At 38.1% G+C, this 22970-nt stretch overlaps 1 protein-coding gene across 6 annotated transcripts in view; it reads left to right on the forward strand.

The window, feature by feature from the left end:
- The window catches only part of CYRIA (CYFIP related Rac1 interactor A), a 70796-nt gene that overhangs the window by 5074 nt on the left and 42752 nt on the right, over nucleotides 1-22970 (forward strand). For 3 of the 6 annotated variants that reach the window (XM_034432138.3, XM_034432136.3, XM_034432132.3), the window contains exon 2: nucleotides 13109-13197. The exons of the other annotated variants lie outside the window; for them this stretch is intronic. The gene's annotated coding sequence lies outside the window, so the exon portion shown is untranslated. The remainder of the gene's footprint in view (nucleotides 1-13108; nucleotides 13198-22970) is intronic. 6 annotated transcript variants of the gene reach the window in all.

Genomic DNA, 22970 nt, shown 5'->3' on the forward strand with positions numbered 1-22970 from the left:
TGCATTTAGGCCATTTTAAATTATGATCATGATCTAAATAGGAGGAGAAAGGAATATGTATGTTCACTGCCTTGAATTATGTATAAAAACAGTAAAGTGGAATATTGAATGAATGAATTCAGTATCTATATTGCAGGGTATAGTCTGTATTACAAGTTGCTTGGAGTTAAACCAAATATTTGGCATTCAGAATAATACTCTGCATGGAGTTACGTTGCCCTAAGTGGGCAGATCCTCAAGATGAAACTCCTCTTGGATTTTCAGCTTGTGCTCAAAAATAGGTAAAGGGCATAGGTAGCTGGAAGGGACTTTGTACAATTCAGTTATGGCTATTTCTGAAATGGGAGGTTATAAGAACTTTCACTCATGTTTTTGACTCACACCAACATTACTGCATTTCACTGTAGTTGTTTATATCCTTGAAGATCATTTGAAAACTGATACCAGAAAGTAGCAGCCTGGGTAGTAATGGATTCAGCTAGTTTTCCCCATGTAATACAAGTAGTCCTCAAGTTACAACAATTTGTTTAGTGACCGTTTGAAGTTACAGCCTCACTGAAAAAATGACTTACGACTGTTTTTCACACTTACAACAGTTACAGCATCCCCAAGGTTATGGGATCAAAATTCAAATGCTTGGCAACTGACTCATATTTATGACGGTTGCAGTGTCCTGGGGTCATGTGATCCCCTTTTGCGACCTTCTGACAAGCAAAGTCCACGAGGAAGTCAGATTCCTTTAACAACCGTGTTACTAATTGTAACAAGTGCAGTGATTTACTTAACAACTGTGACAAGAAAGGTTGTAAAATGGGGCAAAACTCATTTAACAAATGTCTCACTTAGTAGCAACATAAATTTTGGACTCAGTTGTGGTCATGAGTGGAGGACTACCGTATCTCTACTGTGCTGGGTTGGTTACCGATAGGCTTATGGATGCAATTCATGGTGTTTGTTATTGTCTATAAACCTCTCTGTGGCTTAAGATGTGGCATTCTTGGAGCCATATCTTCATGAATGGGCATCTCAATGAATGGGCATCTACATGCCTATTCATTGAAGAACCTTGAAGAAGGAATGTTAGTTATTGCTTCCAAGAATATGTGGTGTCAAGTGATGGAATGAGAAAGTAGTTCCAATATGACTGATGTTCTGATTTGTTATATTTGTATATTTCAAAGCTGAATTACAGAATTGACAAATTTCCTGAGTTTGTTGCTTTATTGATAAATCTCAGGATTGTATTGTTTCGTTTCCTATAGTACTGCTCCACATGCTAACTGTACTAATGTGACCCAGCACAGGAATTATTCTGTTTATTATTTTTAATTCAGAGAATAACAGGTTGCATCAGCATATTTGTTGCATGTAAGAAAATGAAGGGTACTGAAATACACAAATGCATGTATAAGCAACTATCAGGGAACACTGCTGGTATTTTATTGGAGTCTAGTGTTTATATTTTAGTATGACATCTTTCATATTTGGGATTATATTTTGGTTTGGATAGTAGTAATTTATACTTGCTAAATAGGTACTTCTCATTCAATCTGCATGAACATGAAAGATATTCTGTTATAAGCTCTACTACATACAGTATACTTTTATTACTTAGGTATAATTTTAGAATTGCCTGTAACCAGTTTACTTAACTGTTTTCTTTTCTTCTGGCTTTATAAACTTCAATTCTCCACAGGTGTCTCACATTAAACTTTTGGAATATATCATAACATGCTATAACTAAAATTGGAAGCTTGTTGGTTTGCCATAGGCAGTTGAACAAATTTCAGGCCTCCAGATATTATCGGACTGAAGTATCTATCATCTTTAATCACTGAGTAGTCGGACTAGTGCCAATGGGAATTGGTGTTGAACAGTATTGGTGGACCATAACTTGGTCACCTCTGGCATAATGGCAATAGTTGTTCCAAAGTCAAGCAGAGTTTGAATATATTTTTTTTACTCCCAAATGTAGAGAATATATAAATTCTTTGCAGATAGGCATGCTTCTAGAATCACAATTTTATTAGCCAAAGATTGTTACAAAACATATCAAATGACTTCACTAATGCCTTTTAATATGAATGAGATAACCTTAAAAATACTGATGCTATCATTTTCAACTTCAATTCATTGCAAAATATTCAATTACCAGAATTACTGTACTATATACAGGAAATATTGGTTTGTTATAGAGAAAGTAACACAGAATTTTGGTTATATGTTTGTGGTTAAATTTTTCTATTTCAGTCTTTTTCATATTTCTTTGGTTTCTGTCTTCCAGACACTTGTTTTCTTAACTTCCTGTTGACCCAGTTTAAAAAGAGTAGTTTCTTTTAATTTGACCCAATAGCATCAATGCATTTTCTACCCTGTAATAAATGATATTGTATTAGTCATACTGGGTATACTATTAAATAATGTAATACCTTAATTTCAAATTCATGGAAAAAATCCCTGTGGTCTCTTGGAGCTGAAAATGATGGCACATATTAAAATGGGGGTAACCAGTGTATTTGAACTTGTTCTTTATTACAGTTCTGATTTTCAAATCTTAGAGATTTATGAGCAATTAAATATTTTGACTGAAATATGTAATTAAAGTATTTTTTTTGGATTTTTTTCAGGTGTTTTAAACATATAAAATCCTGGTGGTTTAAAACTGTTTTATATCATCTTTTAAAAAATAAATTTATTAAGAGTTACAGTTATATCAATAAAAACTAGTGCAAACTACAAAAAACATATAAAAATAGGTGCAGAAAAGAAAACATAAAAGGAAAAATATGAAAGAAATAAAAAAATAAGAATATAACAAAGAAAGAAAATAAATTAAAAAGTAACTTCCCTCTTCTCACAACAAATATAAACATAGTTAACAACTTCTCAATTTCTTTTAAAATGCAACAGTATCTTTGTCTCAAATCACATCTCTTATCTATAGACCAAGCTTTAAAACTTTGTTACTTAGTCCATATTAGCAAAACTCCATTGTTATCAGAAATAACGTTTAACTTTCATCAAATAAACCAACATATTCCTTTCCTTTTAACAATCTTTAATGTAATCCCTTCAAATAATATTCTAGATTTCTTTTCTTTTCTTTTTTCTTTATCACTTCCCACCAAGTCTTTCAAAATTTTAAAAGGTCTACTTTGTAAATTCAATATAGGAAAATTATCCAAGTCACTCTCCTGGTTTATTATTTGTTTATTCCTTTTAATTATTAAAACATCAGCTGGTTTCATTTGTATATCGTTTTCCACATCATTCTTGCAGCCAGTCATTTTTAAACCCATATTCAAAGCTGTTTCCATCTTATCTACAGTAGTAGAACTACTTCTTCCATGATGTGTTATGGTCAGGTGCAAAGAACCGTATGTTAAATTGTAGCACAGAAGATTTATTCAAGCCTATAGAAAAGAATCTAGTCAACTAATGCTCAGCACTAAATTGGTACTAGAGATACTAAAGCTATTCAAGGAGGGCTGGACTTGAATCATTTGTGGCAGTGTAAGGATTCTAAACTGATGACACATTTAATACCATTCCCATCCCTGCCTGATTTTTTACAACAGGGTTCTCCAAACATAGCAACTTTTAAGACTTGTAGACTTCAACTCTCAGAATTCCACAGCCAGCCATGTATTTCTGTTACACACAAAAACAAGGTAACTATTGCAAAATGAAATATTTGTAAGACTATTTAAGGACTATATTAATATCTACTGATTGACCACTTTAACTGTCTCATAATTCATATGTGTGTGCATGTGATAATTTTTGTTCAGCATAAAAACCTTTCTCTGAACTAGCATGGGTGCATTCCATCAGTTTATTCAAATAACTGATGGAAATGATGCTTTAAAGCCTTAGCAGTATGAGATAGGCCATTCACCTTTGTTACACAGTTCAAATTCATTGGCAGTGGGATTCATTATCTTTCATATCAGTGTGACCACTGATCAGTTTATCCACTTTGTCCAAATTATACAGGTAATCTTATGACCACTTAATAATTCCAAATTATGGCGGTACTGGAAAAAGTGACTCACAACCTATCTTCAAAGTTACAACCATTATACCACCCCTGTGGTCACATGCATATAATTCAGGTGCTTGGCAACCAATACACATATGATGATTGCAGCATGATTTGCAATCTTCTTAGCTACTTCTGACAATCAAAGCCAGTGGGAAAAACCAGTCATTTAATGACACTTAGCAACCTCATGATTTGCAAAACGACCATAGGAAAAAATAGTTATGAAATTGGTGTGATGACTCACTTAACGACCTCATTGTTTAGTGACCTAAATTCCAGGTAAATTTTGGATGAGTCTTAAAGATTCTTCTTGTAACTTTGAACTGCAGAAATTTTTATTCTTGCATAATCTTACATTTATAGGAATTATCACGATGAAGTGAGAGCTGGAAAGAAAGAAAGTGGCAGCTAACATCAGACAAAATATACGAATCACGAGAAGCTTAGAAATGTACCCAGTAGTAGAAATGCTTCCACTGTTGTGAATATTATACTATATATAGCAATGGCCTATATGTGCAGTACTGTATGGTACTCACCTATGTGTTGCTCATTTTCCTGATACGTATACATAATGAATGAAGTTACTCCTAGTAGTTATCCCTTTCATTTTCATGCACTTCTATAATAATTATGTAGATCTATAGACCATTAAGCTATGACAATCTAATTTAGCAAATACAGCACTTAAGGCAAATGGAGACAGTGCACACTAGTCTTTCCATTGAAAAATAATTGATTATGATGTAAATAGAACAGCAACAGTAACATTGTCATCGTTTATTACAATATTGGCATTTCTAGTTTTTTCTGGAAATACAGAATTTAAGGATACTTCAAATATTAATGTTTATATTGTGGGAGGTAGATGGTGATATCGCTGACGTTTCTAGTGCCACGTTTCTCCAAAATACGACCTACCCCAAAAGTAAGTCCTAGCTTGATTTTTACATGTGCGCCCAATATAAGCCCTACCCCCCAAAATAAGCCCTAATTAAAACTTAAGAACCCTAACCCTACTACCTTCAGACAATTGCAGCCAGGCCTTGCATATCCTGACACCTGCCTTGCCAGCCCATTTCTTCTGCAGCCAGCAAGGCTTTCCTGAAGGCCTCTGCAGACTATAACAGAGCTGTGGATCGATCCGGAGCTCTGTTATCGGCTGCAGAGGCCTTCAGGAAAGCCTTTCCAGCCTTGCCAACTGCAGAAGTTGTTCCTGAAGGCCTCTGACAGCGAAAAGGCGGGGGTGATGCATGCAAGTGAGGTGAGTCAGTAGACAACATCCCTCCCTTCCCCCACAAAATAAGACCTGATGCCTTTTTTGGTGGCAAAAAAAATATAAGACAGGGTCTTATTTTCAGGAAAACATGGGTACCATAGAGCAATTTCCCTCTTTTTCTTTGGGTACTGAATTTTTATACAGGTATATAGGTGTATAAGGTTTTTGGTAAGACTCATGGGTAGAATCTATACGTTGCCTGGAATGGAGACATACCAATAAAGAGGTGTGCGGCAATGTTGTAAGTAATTTCAAGAAGAGATATGAGATGCGTTCAGTTGAGTTACTGGTAAGAAATATAGCATCTTAAATACAGCTCCAATAACTGGTTAACCTTCTTAGCTTTTCAGTTGGAAGCAAGATGATGGGCAGATGACATATAAATGTTAATATTTAATAATTGCAAGAGTTGCAAAATTTGGGAGTAAAGTGACCTTTATTTATTAGGAAATGATTGACTAATCACCTATATCTAAAGATGTTGAGCTTTTCTTGGGCTTTTGGAAGACCCTTGCAGGGAATGAAATGGGCCAATTGGGCAAATAAATCCAGTACTACCAGTATGGTAGTATATCCCTACACTGGAGGAAGGTCAGTAATAAAATCTACAGAAACTATGTCCCAGGATTTGTTGGGGGGGGGGCGGTAGGAATGTTTAATGGCTACAATCCAGTTGGCTTGTTGGACATGGCAAGAGAATACATAATCCCTAATTCCTCCTTGGATGCAGGGCCACCTAAATTCTCTGAGGGCTCTTTGTTGGGTTCTGAATATCTCCCTGTGTCCGGCTGTCTTGTTGTCGTGGCACAGCTCTAGTACTTCCTCCCTCAGGGGAAGAGGCACATATAAACATCCATTGTGCAATAGCTGCCCTCCCGCCATTGGGAAAGGCGAACCAGTATTTTGTTGGTCTTTCTTGAGTTCATCCGTCCAGGCCCTGGTGTGTGGATCCTGCTGCTTTGCTTTAATCCAATCAGAGATGAATAACTTGCCTTCTTCCAGCCTTTTGTGTAGATCTGCCTTGTGGTGGAAGTCAAATTTGTTGGTTGCAGCTGGGGGTGGGGATGATTGAGGAACCTGATACTTCAGCTTGTATGTGAGGGTGTTTGGAAGGTTCTTCTGAGAGCCTGGGACGTGTGAGATGTCAAAGTCAAAGTGAAAGAAAAATTGTATTCACCTGATCTGTTGGAGCATGAGAGTTTTGGTGTTTTGCAGCACCTCTAAATTTGTAGGTCTAAATCACGGGTATCAAACTCACGATGTCACGTTGTCACGAGATGCATCACAACTTTTCCCCCCTTCACTAAACTGGGGATGGGCGGGGCCAGCGTGTGATGCATCCGGCTTGCAGGCCAAGAGTTTGACACCCCTGGTCTAAAAAGGGACTTATTTTATTGCCAGCATCTCTTTATTGAAAATGTAATAATTCCTTTCTGTGGGTTGACTGCTCTCAATTAAAATGCACATGGAAATAAATCCCCCCTCCCTCCTTCTCTGCTTGGAATAGAACTGCACTTGTCTCCAAGATGTAGCTGATTTAGTAAGTCTGAGGTAAGCAGGAACAGGTAAAGGTTTCTAATTGTTACTTTCTTCAGTTTTTTCTAGTCATGAACTATATGCACTTGAGGTCCCTTCTTTCCCTTCAGATCGGGGTGGATTTGATTTAAATCACGATTTAAAACACTAGTAAAAAGGTTTGACTTAAATCAGCTCGATTTAAATCATAATTTTTAAAGAGCAACTGTCATCTCTGTCCCACAGTGGCTCCTCCTCTGACCTGCTGTTGACTCACCGACAGTCCCAATATTGCAGAATATAAAGCCTCATGCTACATAACTCAGCTCCATTTCATGCTGAAGAAACTAAATTATTAATGTATCTTAAATAAAAAACTACCTTTAGGTCAGTGGTGAAGTCTAAAATTTGTTACTACCGGTTCTGTGTGTGTGGCTTGGTGGGGGGGGGGGGGTGTAATGTGACGGTGGGCGTGGCCAATTTTTTTTTTTTTCTTTTAAAACCATTTTTTACATGTAAAACCATGTTTAAAAAAATGCTTTCAAAAGGCTCTAACGATCCCAGCTGGGTTTTAAAAAACCCTCTGCCGATCAGGCAACTCAGCTGGGATCATCAGAGCTTGGATCATCAGAGCCATTTAAAAGAAAAAAAGTCTCTGATGATTGCGCGGCTCAGCTGGGCATGGGGGGGCGGGGGCAAGGATTTTTGCTACCAGTTCTCCAAACTGCCATCGCTACCTACTCGCCCGAGCTGGTCCGAACCAGGAGAATTTCACCCCTGCTTTAGGTAGATTTTTACTCCAAAAGCATTTTATTAAAATAAATTTGATAAAAATAAAAATCCAATTTCTTTGATTTTTTTTTTTAATCATTAATTTTTATCCATCCTGCTTCAGATTGACTGCTTCAGATTGGCTCCTTGTTTTTAGCTCCTTCAGATTCAGGGGGGACGAATGTGAGCTGCAATGCTGGTGAAGGGTGGTTGAATCCCATTTTGAGATTGGCATCCAGATATTTCTTGAGGGTGGCTAACTCCGGAGTAGACACGGGGTACTGTTTCTTCACTGGGATTTGGACTCCAGGCTTCAAATTGATAGTACAATCATCTGCGGGGGACAGGGGCGGATGGGGATGCATACTTTTCTGGCAGCACTGATTCCTCCCTTATCCTGCAAGTGTTTGTGTGTGGGGGCAGGGTCAGCTTTCACTGCTAGTAAACAATGTTGTTGGTACTTAAGTCAGGGAAATGAGAGTGTCCCTTGCTCCCAGCTTATAACTGGGCCATACGGCTGAATCCAGTCTATTCCCAAGATTATAAGGTACTTGTAAGGAGGGAGTTACATAAAATGATATGCGTTCTGTGTTATCTTTGAATGTCAGTTGTAAAGGCACTGTGTGATGTAGGATCGGTCCTGCCTTACTGGCTGCCCATCAATAGTTACAACAGTCATAGGACATTCTAGGGTTTGAACTGGCAAGTTTAGTTTCTATTCTGTACTCCATATCTTTGAAATCTGTAGTTAGCCCTAGAGAAGAAAGCTCCACCTTATGCCTGGAAATTGAAAGTAACAATAACAGAAACAATTAAAGATGCTAGTTTGTTCTCAGCTGCCTGAGATGTCCTCAAATGGTGGATGCTTTGGAGCTTGGGGCTGGGGGAATTGGGGAAGGTGACAAAGTTTCCCTGAGGCACTGTCTGGGCATAAGCTGAGCATTTGCTGACTTCGTGCTCCATCAACAAGTTGAGCAACTTGTGACCATCGTTGGTGCTTTTACCAGGCATGACTTGGCTATGGGTCCAGGGGCTCCACAGTGTCCTTGGTCTCTTCTTCTTGGCTTCTCTCTCAATGTCAGGGATCTCCTGGCTGCTCCAATTTGCACGGGTTCTCCTATGTCAGATTCCAAGGAGGTCGTTGGGAGGGGTAGACAGGATGTAGGTTCATTTCTTCTTCCCGTTTCCCTCTTCCCTCAACTCCAGTTGAGAAGCTATAATTATACAGGTAGTCCTGAATTTACAACAGTTTATTTAATGACTGTTCAAAGTTACAGCGGCACTGAGAAAAGTGACTTATGACCATTTTTCATACTTACAACTGTTGCAGCATTCCCATAGTCACATGATCCAACACTTGGCAACTGGTTCATATTTATGATGGTTGCAGTGTCCTGGGTCATGTGATCAACTTGCGACCTCCTGACAAGCTAAATCAATGGGGAAGCCAGATTCACTTACAACCATGTTACTAACTTAACAACTGCAGTGATTCACTTAACAGCTGTGGCAAGAAAGGTTGTAAAATGGGGCAAAATTCACTTAACAACTGTCTCAATTTAGCAGCACAAATTTTGGGCTCAATTGTAGTCATAAGTTGAGGGCCACCTGTACTACATTGATTGAGCCCTTCCAGGGTATTTGGGGTACCTTGCCTCACCAGCTCCTCTTTTGGGTCATCAGCTAGCCTTTCCATGAACTGGTCAATTAGAGCAATTAGGTCATTCCAACCTACTGAAAGATATTCCCTTAATGCAGGGGTGAAATCCAGCAGGTTCTAACAGGTTCTGGAGAATCGGTAACGGAAATTTTGAGTAGTTTGGAGAACCGGCAAATACCACCCCTGGCTGGTCCCAGAGTGGGGTGGGAATGGAAATTTTGCAATATCCTTCCCCTGCCACGCCCACTAAGCCACGCCCACAGAACCGGTAGGGAAAAAATTTGGATTTCACCCCTGTCTTAATGTCCTCTGTCCGTTCTTGAGCTTCCAAAATCTTGACTAGCTATGATTCCAAAATCTTGACTAGCTACAATTCCAAAATCTTGACAACTATGATTCTCTGTATGGGATCTCTGTATGGCATCCATTTGAGTTTATGCATTAAATTGTCCAGCACTGGATCATTCCCCTTAGTGAACACTATTGCCCACTTAATTGTTGCTTCCTTCAGCAGGCTCAGCACAAAAGTCACTCCATCCAGTCTGCTGACCATAAATATTTCATTCTGAGAGATGAATGTCCGGAATTGATCCTGGTCCCCTGCCCAAATGTGTCTGGCAAGCTGTCATGGAAACACAGAAGCATTGAGTTGCTGTCTGTTGCACTGCTGCTGATTGAGACATATTTTGCCCCAGTCGCTATGTTAGTTGTATTATGGCATTCTGTAAGTTGTCACCTGGGCATCTATTTGCTGTTGGTATTGTAAGAACACAGCTGCCAGATGCCCAGTGTTTAACAGGATTCCTTGAGGATCAGAGGCCATTCTTGAAATTCTTCTGTTTGGAAGAGAGTAATTGACAAGACTGATATTAGCCCTCCCAGGTAAATTAGACAAAAAATATGACTAGATGAGCTACTTTATTGTAAAGCTACTTTAACAGAATTTAAATCTAAATTTAAATTTTTTAAAATTAAATCTAAATTTAACAGAATCTATGTGCCAGAGCTCACTGTAACAGCATTGCCAAAAAGGTAGTAAGAGTTGTTAACCTAATCTTGCAAAGCTTCTTCTCCGGTAATATTGTACTGCAAACTAGGGCATACAAAACCTTTGCTAGACCAATTCTCGAATACAGCTCATCTGCCTGGAACCCACACTGTATATCAGACATTAATACAATTGAGTGAGTCCAGAGGTATTTCACGAGAACGGTACTCCACTCCTCTGCTCACAACAGAATACCTTACGCTACCAGGCTTGAAATTTTGGGCTTAGACAATTTAGAACTACGTCGCCTTCGGTCTGACCTAAGCATAGTGCACAAAATTATCCATTACAATATCCTACCTATCAATGACTACTTCAGCTTCAATCGCAATAATATACGAGCACACAATAGATACAAACTTAAGACAAACCGCTCCAAACTCAATAGCAGAAAATAGAGTGGTCAATGCTTGGAATGCACTACCTGACTCTAGGATTACTTCCCCCAAACCCCCATAACTTTAACCTTAGACTGTCTACTGATGACCTCACCCCATTCCTAAGAGGTCTGTAAGGGGCGTGCATAAGCGCACCAACGTGCCTATCATCCCTGTCCTACTATCCCCATTTATTCATATCCATATCCTGTATTCATAATCATGTTTATACTTGTATCTGTTATCTAATACATGTTTGACAAATAAAATAAAAATAAATAAATAAATAAATAAATAAATGTTGTAAGTCTGAAAGTGCAATGTTTTCCATTGCCACCTTTAACTACTTGATCCATTGGGAGGATGGGTCCTTCTTAAGTTTTTTTCTCCAACTGTTTTTAAACACTGGGAGCTCTTGCCTCTCTTGTCTGACTGTTTTCCCAATATCATTTCCACATTCCATTACAAAAAAATCATCTTTTCTAAAACATCTCACAGGGTTGTTCTTGTGGGAAAAATAGAAGGAGGAAGAGAAAGGTACATTCTCTGCCTTCAGTTATTTATAAACAATAATAAAATGGGATGAAAAACAAATAAATAATACTTAATCTGATGTAGTGTAATAACTAAAACTAATTGCACAATGTTGGGTACTCAAAAACAAATCCTCTTGAGTACGATCTTGTTTATTTCTAGGTATGTGTCTTTACAATAGCTGCCTGAGATTTGGAGAACTAGCTGTTCGATTTCACTTGTGTTTGGACTGCACAATTGAGAACTATTTTTTTACATGGTTTGCTAAACGAGCCATAGTGACCTGGTCTGTATATACTATTAAAACTATAGTAGTGAGTTCACACATTGTGTAAGCCCATAACAATTCACATGGCTTAGTATAATATGTACACAAAGCCACCAACTCAGTCAGGATTCATATAGGTACCTCTATGACAGTGATGGCTAACCTTTTTGCTGTCACGTGTCAAAAGTGGGGGAAGCGCGGAGGGTCATGCGTGTGCGTGCCCACACCCATAATTCAATGCCCCCGTGCCCTGCCCCCTGTGCATGCGTGTGCGACCCCCCCATGCTCCCCCGCTTTTGGCACGTGACGGCAAAAAGGTTACCGGTGGGCCTGGTAGGCCCGTTTTTCGCCCTCCCCAGGCTCCAGAGGCTTTCTTGGAGCCTGGGGAGGGTGAAAACGGCTCCCCCCACCCCTCCAGAGACCCTCCAGAGGGCAAAAACACTCTACCAGAGCCTCCAAGCGAGCCCTGTACTTACCTGGCATCCAAAACGGGCTGTGTGGAGACTCCTGGGAGGGGAGGGGCAGCGTGGGCAGGGCCAACCAAAAATCAGCTGGCCGACACGTACATGCGTGCTGGAGCTGAGCTAGGGCAATGGCTCACATGCCCACAGATATGACTCCGTGTGCCACCTGTGGCACGCGTGCCATAGGTTCGCCATCACGGCTCTATGCGGTCTACTAGTAGCATTCATTGTTTGGGGTTGTAGAGTGAGCTTAATAAAGAAAAAGTATTAACTATCTTACAATGGTAAAAATGGTAAATTATCCCAATAGATGTATAGGAATGAATATGCAATGAACAGAATCTCCGATTCTTACATGATATATTATGCAGTCACATTTGTGATGTAGTGCGGAAATTACATTGACAAGCTGGAAATCAAGCAGCACATAACTTTTAAGTTTAAACATCATCAAGTGCTCGGAGTACCCATAAGAAAAGACAAATTGCCTTTGTTTGTTTTCGCTGGGTCCTTTTAAAAGCCATTTTATAAAATAAGACTGCAGATCCTTTGAAATAGAAGCCTGCAACATGCAGGAACATGTTTGAAGCTACCCTCTTTCAACAAATGAAACAGTCATGTTTTTTTTTCCACGCCAGTGCAGCTATTTTTGTAAGCTGCTCCCAGCTGACTCTCCATGCACCTGCATGCGAAGCAAAGTGGCTGTGTGTGCACATTCATGCAAATACAGCTAGAAAGAGTGTTTGACATCATCACGAAGCCTGGACAAACATATAGGTCCTTTATTGAGTCAAAGAGAGGTGCTTTGTACACAGTTTCTTTGGAAGGATTTGTACTGCCCTGTTGTAAATTAACAGTAACCAAGGATATGCGACTTAGTGCTTTCTAGATGTTTTAGGCCACTGTTTCCATAACCCTTTGTGTGGGACTGGCTGATTGGGCTTGATTCAACTTAACATCCAAAATATTTGGAAAACATCAGTTTGTCTACTTCTGAGGCAAACAGAAAGAATATTTCCACTGTAGAAGAGATTTTTGAGATATTTTATTCATGATTTTATTAGTTTAGTTTAGAAAAATTCTGTACTATTATTAAAACAGTAAACAATTAAAGCAATAATGTGGATTTAATGTTTTCTGCCTTTAGGTGTGTGACCTTAATTTCCCAGTCAGCATGGTTGTCCTTGAAAATTCTGGGAGCTGAAGTCCACTCCTCTAACGTTTCCTCAGATAAGGGTACAATTTTATTATATTATTTAATGTGTGTAAACATTAAGTTTGAATTACAGCTATAATTAATGGAATTTGACATAATTGTATTATACGCTGTGCGATGAAGCTGTTGATCCAGTACTGTGGCTTCAAATAATTTTCAAATACAGGTAGTAGTTATTAGTAGTTATTAGGTAGTTAGTTATTAGTAAGTAGTTATTAGACTTGTTTAATGACCCTCATTGGGACCTAGATTTCTGCAGTTCAGCAAAGCAGTTTTTAGGCAAAGCATCACGTGACCACACTACTTAGTGAAGTCAGTTCTAGTAGTTCCGGTTGCAGTCATTAGGTAAGGTTGCTTTATTGTTAGGCAGAGACCTCATGATTCTGTCCTGCTACTCTCATCACTGCTTCAACTTCACTTATTATCCTCCCCCCTACAATATCTCACCTCATCTCTACCACCGATCTTTGCTGCCCCCTACCATCCCAGTTGACCTTCACCATCTTCCACTGGTGAAGAGGCAGGCCTGGCCGAGGCAGCTACTGGCTCTTTGTGAGGCTTTTGCTGTGTCCATCTTACCCTCCCCCCATTCCGCAGCCTACCTTTGCTGTCCCCCCCACCTGCTGACAGGCAGCCGCTGGCTCTTTGCAAGGCCTTTGGGCAGAGTTCATCCGGGGAAGCAGGGGTAGGTGGCAGAGTGCAAAGCATCCAAACAGGTAGAGACGGGAAGATTATAGTTAGTTGGGAAGTTGAAGCACATGCTGTGGTCATAAAAGCAAGATGTTTGCCAAGCATCCAAATTTTGATCACTTGACCTAGAAGCTGCTGCTGCTGAAACAGCTGTAACTTTGAAGGTTGCTTGTAAGTACTGTGAGAAGTTTTATATCCAAATATATTTTATTATTTATATTGTTTCCACCTTCCCCTTAAAACATTAACAGAATTCACAATGAGAATGAGAATTAGTATGTCTCCACTAGATAATGAACAGTCAAGCTGAAACTAAGTTAATCAACTAAAATTAGCAAACTTTCTCAAATAATTAACCCAGACCTAATCCACATATCAGTGGATAAGGTCTGTAAACACAGAGTTAATTAAATTAGGCCTCCTAGAGCAGCGGCCCCCAACCTTTTGGACACCAGGGACTGGCTCCATAGAGAGAGGTTTTTCTGCGGCCCAGAGAGGGCATGGTTTTGTGTGCTGCCTGCATCCTGTGGATGGGGCTTCGCTTGTTTGCACGGCCCGATTTATAGCATGCTGTGCCCTGGTGCTAGTCAATGGACCGGGGGGTTGTGGACTCCTGGCCTAGAGGAACTGCATGTTCACAAGAATAAACATACCTACACACACACATCCCTCAAGTGTCACTCTAGAATCAGAACATAACACCCCAGACAATCTCCCCCTATAAAAATCTGCTGCTGTACCCCATTTTTCTGCAGCCTGCCCCTAAATGCAAATTATTTTGCTTTTAGAAATAAATATTTCTTCTTTCCTCGCAGCTGTCTGGATCTCATTTTTATTTATTCTTGCACAGTCCCGGCTCAACTTGGAAGCCCAAATTATTCTGACAGTACTATTTGCTCAACGCTGTTGTAATTTTGAATAGTCACTGAATGAATGGTGGTTAAGTGAGGACTACCTATAAGGAATTAGCAGTTATTTTTGAATGGAGATGGTCGGAATTGCTCTGCCAGGGCAAGAAGAATCTTTATGTTTTCAACAGTCATTTTGTAGCTTACTACAAAGGGCTTATATCAGTTTTGTATTCTTTAAAAATGTGTTTTACAACTGTTACCAATTATAGCTGTAGATGATCTCTTGATTCTTGAAAGGAATGAACCATGATGCTTTCCACTGTTGCAATAGAGAGAGAGGTTGTAGTGGAATACCCCAGAATGCAGCATCAGTGACATACAGTAAGCAAGGACACTGATGCTTCTATTTAATCCCAAATCCAGAATTTTGTTAGAATTTAAATATACATAATAGGAATCTTTATCGGCATAGATCTGTTGAATGACTCCCTGATTTTCCTTACTAACTTCTTTTGTTCAAACTCCTAGTTATTTTTGGCACCCTCTAAAACGCTCTTCATTCTACACTATAAATCCTAATAGTGCGTCATTTTATAGTGTAAATCTTTCATAGATCATTATGTTCCTGTTGAAGAGCCAGAGAGCTGCTTCCTCTCCTGACATAATAACATTTTGTTTCTTATTTTGAAAGTTCTTTTCTGAGCACTTAGATTTTTTCTCATTCTTGAGCCCTGTTAGAATCTCTCTCAGATTCTTTGCTACCCATAATCCCCAATAGCAATAAAGACAGTCCTCGATTTATGACCTCAATTGAGCTCAAAATTTCTGTTGCTAAGCAAGACATTTGTTAAGTCAATTTTGCCTCATTTTATGATCTTTCTTGCCACAGTTAAGTAAATCGCTGTAGTTGTTAAGTTAGTAACATAGTTGTTAAGTGAATTTATTATTATTATTATTATTATTATTATTATTATTATTATTATTATTATTAGTTCAATTTATATGCCACCTTTCTCCGAAGACTCAGGGCGGCTTACAATGCATTTAAATCTGGCTTCCCCATTGACTTTGCTTGTCAGAAGGTCACAAAAAGTGATCACATGACCCCAGGATACTGCAATCGTCATAAATACGAATCAGTTGCCAAGCATCTGAATTTTAATCACATGACCATGGGGATGCTGCAATAGTCATAAGTATGAAAAATGGTCATAAGTCACTTCTTGCAACTTCGAATGGTCATTAAATGAACTGTTGTAAATCGAGGACTATCTGTATTGTATTAGTGTTGTCTTAATTTCTAAGGACATTCATTTTTCTGAAATTCTTTAGAGTATGTGCTTTTTGGCATTACAGTTGTGGTTTTTGTTGCGAAAAAGGAATACTTTCCAGCATTCATGCATGTATGAAAGGAATTGAAGAAGTGAAACTTGTGTGGAAGGCTGACTGTCAGAGTTAAGATTTGTTAAGAGAAACAGATGAGCACGGCCTCCTAGGATCAGACCCCCCCTGGAAAGGGGAAATCTTTACCTTTACCTTAATTGAGTTTTGGGTATGTTGATTAGGAATCTGTGATAGCTGCTAGTCCTGTCCCTGGAAATGCCTTCTAACAGTTTATGTTTTCCATGTTATCTCTCTTTTATTTATTTATCTAATGGGTAGGTTGGATTAACTTTCTCTTTATTGTTCAATTTCCAGCAAAACTTCAGTACGCTAACAGATTAACCTTTGTGTGATTCTGTTGAAACATTCTGTCTTGAGGAATGTATAATGCTCTGTCTCATTGATTTATGCTTTAATTTTGGAATGCTTTTAATTAATGCATTAGTTCTGTGACTTTGTTCTATGCTGCTAGTGACTCTTTTTTTACATTTTATAAGAATTACTGAAATAATAAAACTGCATTAACCTTTGTATTATTTTTGTTACTTTTTAAAATTTTTAAATGGTTTTATCATAGCCTATATCAGTGATGGCTAACCTTTTTGCTGTCGCGTGCCAAAAGTGGGGAGAGTGCGAGGGGGTCATGCGTGGGCATGCCCACACCCATAATTCAATGCCCCCCGCACCCCACCCCACCCCACACATGCACGCGCAACCCCCACACTCCCCACACTTTTGACACGCGATGGCAAAAAGGTTAGTGGTGGGCCCAGAAGCCCCGTTTTTCGCCTTCCCCAAGCTCCAGAGGCTTTCTTGGAGCCTGGGAAGGGCAAAAATATCCTCCCCTGCCTCCTGGAGGCCCTCCGGAGGCCGAAAACACCCTCCCAGAGCCTCTGCGCAAGCCCTGTACTTACCTGGCATCCAAAACGGGCCGCGTGGAGACTCCTGGGAGGGGAATGCATACTGGAGCTGAGCTAGGGCAACGGCTTGCGTGCCCACAGATATGGCTCCGTGTGCCACCTGTGGCACGCGTGCCATAGGTTCACCATCATGGGCCTATATGATTCTTGCATCTAGTCTCTATTTTATTTATCTTATTAAAAAGCATTAGGTGAAAGTTGCAGTTGCACCACAATGTTGTGTGGTGTGGGTGAAGGTCAATCTCTATGGCCTATCTCATGGTGACTGCAGCTATAGATGTTTGCAATTCAGAATGTAAGAACAATTTAATGATTAATCAGTTTAATGATTATGAATTACTATATGACAAAAAACGAAAGAAAGAAAGAAAAATGATTTCTTGGTGCCTGTGAAACTAAGAAAAAGGGGAAATATGTAATGAAATTGAAGAAAGATGATCTGATTTTGTGGGATATAATTGATGAATGCATGCCTAGAAGTGGAAATGTAATTTTAATTATGAATAATAGACCTGAAATATACATCAGCAAATGAACTGGAGTAACCTAGGCTGTAATGGTGTGTTTGAAATCAATAACAATAGCAATTAGACTTATATACCGCTTCATAGTGCTTGACAGACCTCTCTAAGCAGTTTACAACATCTGCATATTGCCCCCAATAATCTGGGCCCTCATTTTACTGACCTCGGAAAGATGGAAGCCTGAGTCAATCTTGAGCTTGTCAGGATCGAACTCTAAGCTGTGGATAGAGTTAGCCTGCAATACTGCATTCTAACCACTGCACCACATTTCAACGAAGGCTGATTATGAAATAACTAGAAATGACTGGGGATATATTTTACAAGGGTTTGACTGAATAATATCTGGGAAAATTATTCTGCTAAATGACATAAATATATGACTAGGATTGAGACAAAAGAGTACAGAAAAAATGATTATGTTGAAAATGATAATTAGTAAAGGCATTGAAAAAGATCTGCTTTGAATATGGTTTAAGTGTAAACCCATTCACACGTGGCAAAGAATATAAGCTTGATTGATTTGATTGAGAGAATTTGAGAAGGGTGCAAGGAATATCAGAGAGTCTGAATGTGAGAATGGCCATTCTGTCTGAAACAGCAAGTAATAACAAGAAGAAAATCTGAAAAATGTTGTTATGGCATTATGCCAGTCATGGGAAGTACAATTTCATTAAAGTTAGTAGACAATTCCAGATGGGGTGAAAACTTATAGTAGACTTAGAAAATTACATAAAATAAGATTTCTAAATTATATAGCATAATTCAGACAAATACAAAATAGCAGTTAAATGAACGGTTTCTTATTTTTTTCATACATTAGCAAGCTTAGGTTGTTTAAGATTTGTTTTGGGTAACTATAAGTACCTCATCTGCATCTTTATCCAGTACTGAAGCTACTTCTACAGACAGATTCTGTACCACATCAAAAGCAACTCCAAACTTCTGTGTTCTCATGGTGTCGGTAGCTTTGGAAACCTGAGCTGGTTTATTTCTAGATCAGCTTGTTGTTGCTGAGGGATGATGTTTTGGTTTATTTATTTGTATTATTTTTAAGATGTTTCTTCACACAAGGAGTCTTGCCTTACCCTTCCTGCTGGTTCCTGAGCTTCTACCACCTTTGCTCTTTGTTCTTAAAATTTCAAGGCAGCAAAAGTGAAGACAATCATAGATCAAATTGCTCTGATTAGTTGTGGAATGACAATGATGGGTGTTTGAAAACTATCTCACAGCTAACTGAATCGAACAGAACTTACTCTCTGTGTTTATACGCCTACCTGTAGTTATTCATTTTATGCACAGAAATACATAATTATTGTAAAAGTCCATAAAGATAAAAACAATAGTAGTAATACAATCAGAGGGAAAATTATACCTGATAATGAGTCCCTGGAGTTTTTTAGCAACATTTTGGATGTGGATTGCTATTGCCTTTTTCCCAAGGCTAAGAGAGAGTGATTGGTTCAAAGTCACCAAGCTGGCCTTGTGCTTAAGACAGGACTAAAATTCAATATCTCTCTTCTGGTGCCTTAACAACTACATCCAACTGGTTCTTATAATATTAATATATAATTAGTTTGCTTCTATTATTATTTTATTAAACTAGGCCACATAGAAACATCCTGTTTCATCATCTTGTTTTTATAATATTAAGAATATTAAGAAATGTTAAAGTTCAAGAGGGAACACATATTTTGAATCCGTTCTTTAATATGTGAAATGTTGATTCATTTCGACTTATGTAGGGTAATTCTCTTTGCTGACTCTCAGACTCAATACAGCCAGTTCTTCATAAAATTGCATATTTTGGAGTATAATTCAGCATCTCATTTACTAACTACTGTGGGTTTTCTCAGGGTTATGTTAACAGATGTAATGACTTGAAAACAAAAAAGAGCCATAAAGAAACCTGACCAAATAATATGAGTCAGAGAAATCTCAAATTATAATGCTAACGCAAAAAAATTGATATCCATCTTTTTTAAAAATCTTTCTTGAGGAGTCCATAATACATAGAACAAGATTGTCTGATGAATTAACTTTAGTCTTCAGTTATAAGTGCATTTTATATTTCTTTCTTAAAATTTTGGTCTTTTGATGTTCCAAACTTGGATATTTCAATTCCTTTTTCTGTATACATATGTATCTGTTGTATGTACGTATTTAATATTGAATATGTAATTTATCTTTGGCAATTAGAATGGCCCCAGCCCATAAGGCTTTCAGCGATCTGGGGTGCTGAATATGTCAAGGGCCCCATTTCCTGGCTATATTGCTAACTGGCCAATATCTTGCTCCTATGTATATTTGGATGTTTTTAGTGTTTTTACCGTTTTAAAATGTTTTTAGTATTTTTAGTATTGCAACATCTCTTTGAGAGAGATGGGCAATTTAGGAATGTAAAATATAAATAAATAAAATTTTTGAATTGTAAGCTGCCCAGAATCATTGACTAAAATGGGTGGCTATAGAAATTGAATGAATGAATATCAACCTGAAGCTAATAGTTTTGCATTTGTTTATAATTTCAATCTAAATATACAACAATGCTGTGTCTAGTTGATGACAGTATGTTATAGCACTTGGACTAAATTTGCACATTAGTGACCCACTAAACTGACCTCTTTTCAGGAGCCACATATTTTTGTTTTTCTATCTCATCAACGTCCAAAGCAAACTGGAGAACTAAAGTGTTGAGTTTGGTTTAGAAACCCTCATTTGAATCTGTGCACGCTGTGAAACTGACCGATGGGCAGCTCATAAACCATATGTGATCTTCCCAACTACCCTATTTGTGGACCACAAACACTCTGAAATTGTGGCAAAGTTCAGTGACAAGATGGTTGACTTTTAGTAGTGGGAAATTTGGGGTTTAAGAGTGAGGAAGGAGCACTTCATCCCTGAGAAACCTCCATTCCCATGTACACAATTAAAATGTGACTCAAAGGGGACAGTTTTTGGCTAGAGTATCACTGAATTGCTTTCTGCAGTCATTTAGAAGGTTATGATTCCTCAAAAGTAGCCAGCCTGGACCAAAGGACTTTAATTGTGTCACTGTCTCTCTCATAAGCATCTAGAACACAATTATTTCTTCTTTGATCTGCGAAAAGTAAAAAATACAATTCAATAGTATGTAAATTTTTCAACATGGTATGAAAACGCTACATTTTTTTAACCTAAAGTTCATATAGAAGTCGTTTCCAATCTATTGTCCTCCAGATGTGCCGTACTATGTTATTCATTTCTGCCAAGCTAGTTGGAGGGTGATGGATGTTTTAATTCTCTTATATTTTGATATATCTGACAGTACTGGATTAATGAAAACTTCTATAAGATTTTGAACTTCTTCCGCATCATCTGTTTTATGTAGAACTAGTTCGTCCAGCCACAATAGTGCTGGTTTGATTCAGAGATTAAAGATATGAGTTAGTTGCAGTGCACAATTTTTCCTTCTTTATTTGTTATCAAGCTTTTTGGGTCTTGTTTCTTCTCCAAGTGCCTGTGTGATGGCCTGCTGTTTCACCATAAACTTTTAACTCGGATAGCTATAACACTTAGACTTATATACCACTTCACAGTGCTTTACAGCCATCTCTAAGCAATTTTACAGAGTCAGCATGTTGCCCCCAACAATCTAGGTTCTCATTTTACCGACCTCGGAATGGTGGACGGCTGAGTTAACCTTGAGGCAGTGAGACTCAAACTGCCAAACTGCTGGCAGCCAGCAATCAGCAGAATTAGATCAGTGTAGTTCTTTCTTTTTTTTTTAATCAAGTAAAATAATTAGAAAAATATTTTCTTCTCTAGAGGAAAAGCCCTCTCTGGTGCCATATGAATACTGTCACATTCAATTGCATATGATCTAAATTAGGACATCTAACCAGGGCATAACAAAATCTTTCAAGCCACTGAGGAAATTGCCTGTATAATATTCCTGATACTTGCACAAGCTGACTAATAATGGGTTTTTAATTAGCTTTTCAGCCTTTTTTTCCCTATTTGTGTTAAGATACTTTTTTTAAAACTCAAAGACAGCATTTAGCATGTTGATAGAGGGAGACCTTGTACTGTAGGACATCTGTAAAAACTGTAAATAGCAACTAATGCATATGTGCATTTTTGCTACTCTTCTGTTCAGTTTAATCTGTTTTAAAAATGAGTCAAATACTACTGATAAAACCATGAGCACACTTAAACCATCATGGAAACTAATGTATAGAATGCATTTATTCTATACATTATAGGAGCAACATCTAACTCCCCAAATATTTGAGAAGACAAAAGTTTGTTTGTTTATTCATTCAGGGTGTGTCCATTTTCATTAAGGGAGAAAGGGAGATTTGCATTACAACTTGCACATTTTTTTTAAGTGAATGCCTGAAATGAGCATTTTACTGAACTGAATTGCTTTTCTTCTGCTTTTTGTCCATAAAAGGAAAAGAAGGAACTGTGGTGCCATTTGTGATTCCCCTCCCCCTCTATATAAGATCAAAACATTGTCTATCTTGAGAAGATGAGGTGCTGAGGTTTTGACCAGAAATGTCACAGTTAAAGTCTGCACAATTAATTTTAGGAGTTCCTAAAATACAGGATCTATTTCACTGAGGTTTGTCTTCAGGTTTTTTTAATGATAATCTATAGAGTTTTAAACATACCTTTTACAGTTTTTATTTCATAATGTAATCATTAACTTTCAGCATAATGCTGCTTATAAGAGAACCATGCATACTGCATTTGATTCAGATTTTATTATGGTGATAGGCCAGGATAAATCCAATTATTACAGCATTTCTTCAGTCTTAGGCTTCTTGATTTTTTTAAAAAAGCTGCTATTTATAACAATAAATATTCAGTTTGCTTGTCCAGGTATTTTCCTGAACTTCAGAATAATTTTTCTGCTGCTTATTTGATGATCAATCAACAGTGGATTAATAATTCTGAGTAGCCTTTAGTTCTTGGAAGAACACAGAGTTGTAACTGTTCCATCGCTGCAGATTTTTTAAAGAAAAGACTGGACAACCATTTATCTATGATGGAATAAGAATTCCTGTCTTGGGCAGGAGGTTGGACTATAAGGCCCCCAAGGCCCCTTCCAGCCCTATGATTCTATTTCTATTTCTATTTCTATAACCATATGATGAAGTATCATAATTTAGTAGTTCTCCAATTTCATTCTTACATGAAATTATGTTAAGACTTACAAAGATTACGTTGCCTGCCAGCTTGTACGTCTTAGTCATAGGGGGCAACCTGTCCTGATTCTCTCAGAGTGGAGAGCTAATTTCCAGGAAATGTTATTAATTATCCTGACAAGAGATTAACTGCATGGCTGTCAGTTCCAGTCACACATCAGGTATATCTGAAATTTAATTTTCTACTAGCTGTGCTATTTGAATTATTCTATGGTGAAAGTAGAAGGGAAGAAGAA

The sequence above is a fragment of the Pantherophis guttatus genome, chromosome 1 (assembly GCF_059756535.1).
Source record: "Pantherophis guttatus breed Tessera chromosome 1, ASM5975653v1, whole genome shotgun sequence".
NCBI classification, from domain to species: domain Eukaryota; kingdom Metazoa; phylum Chordata; class Lepidosauria; order Squamata; family Colubridae; genus Pantherophis; species Pantherophis guttatus.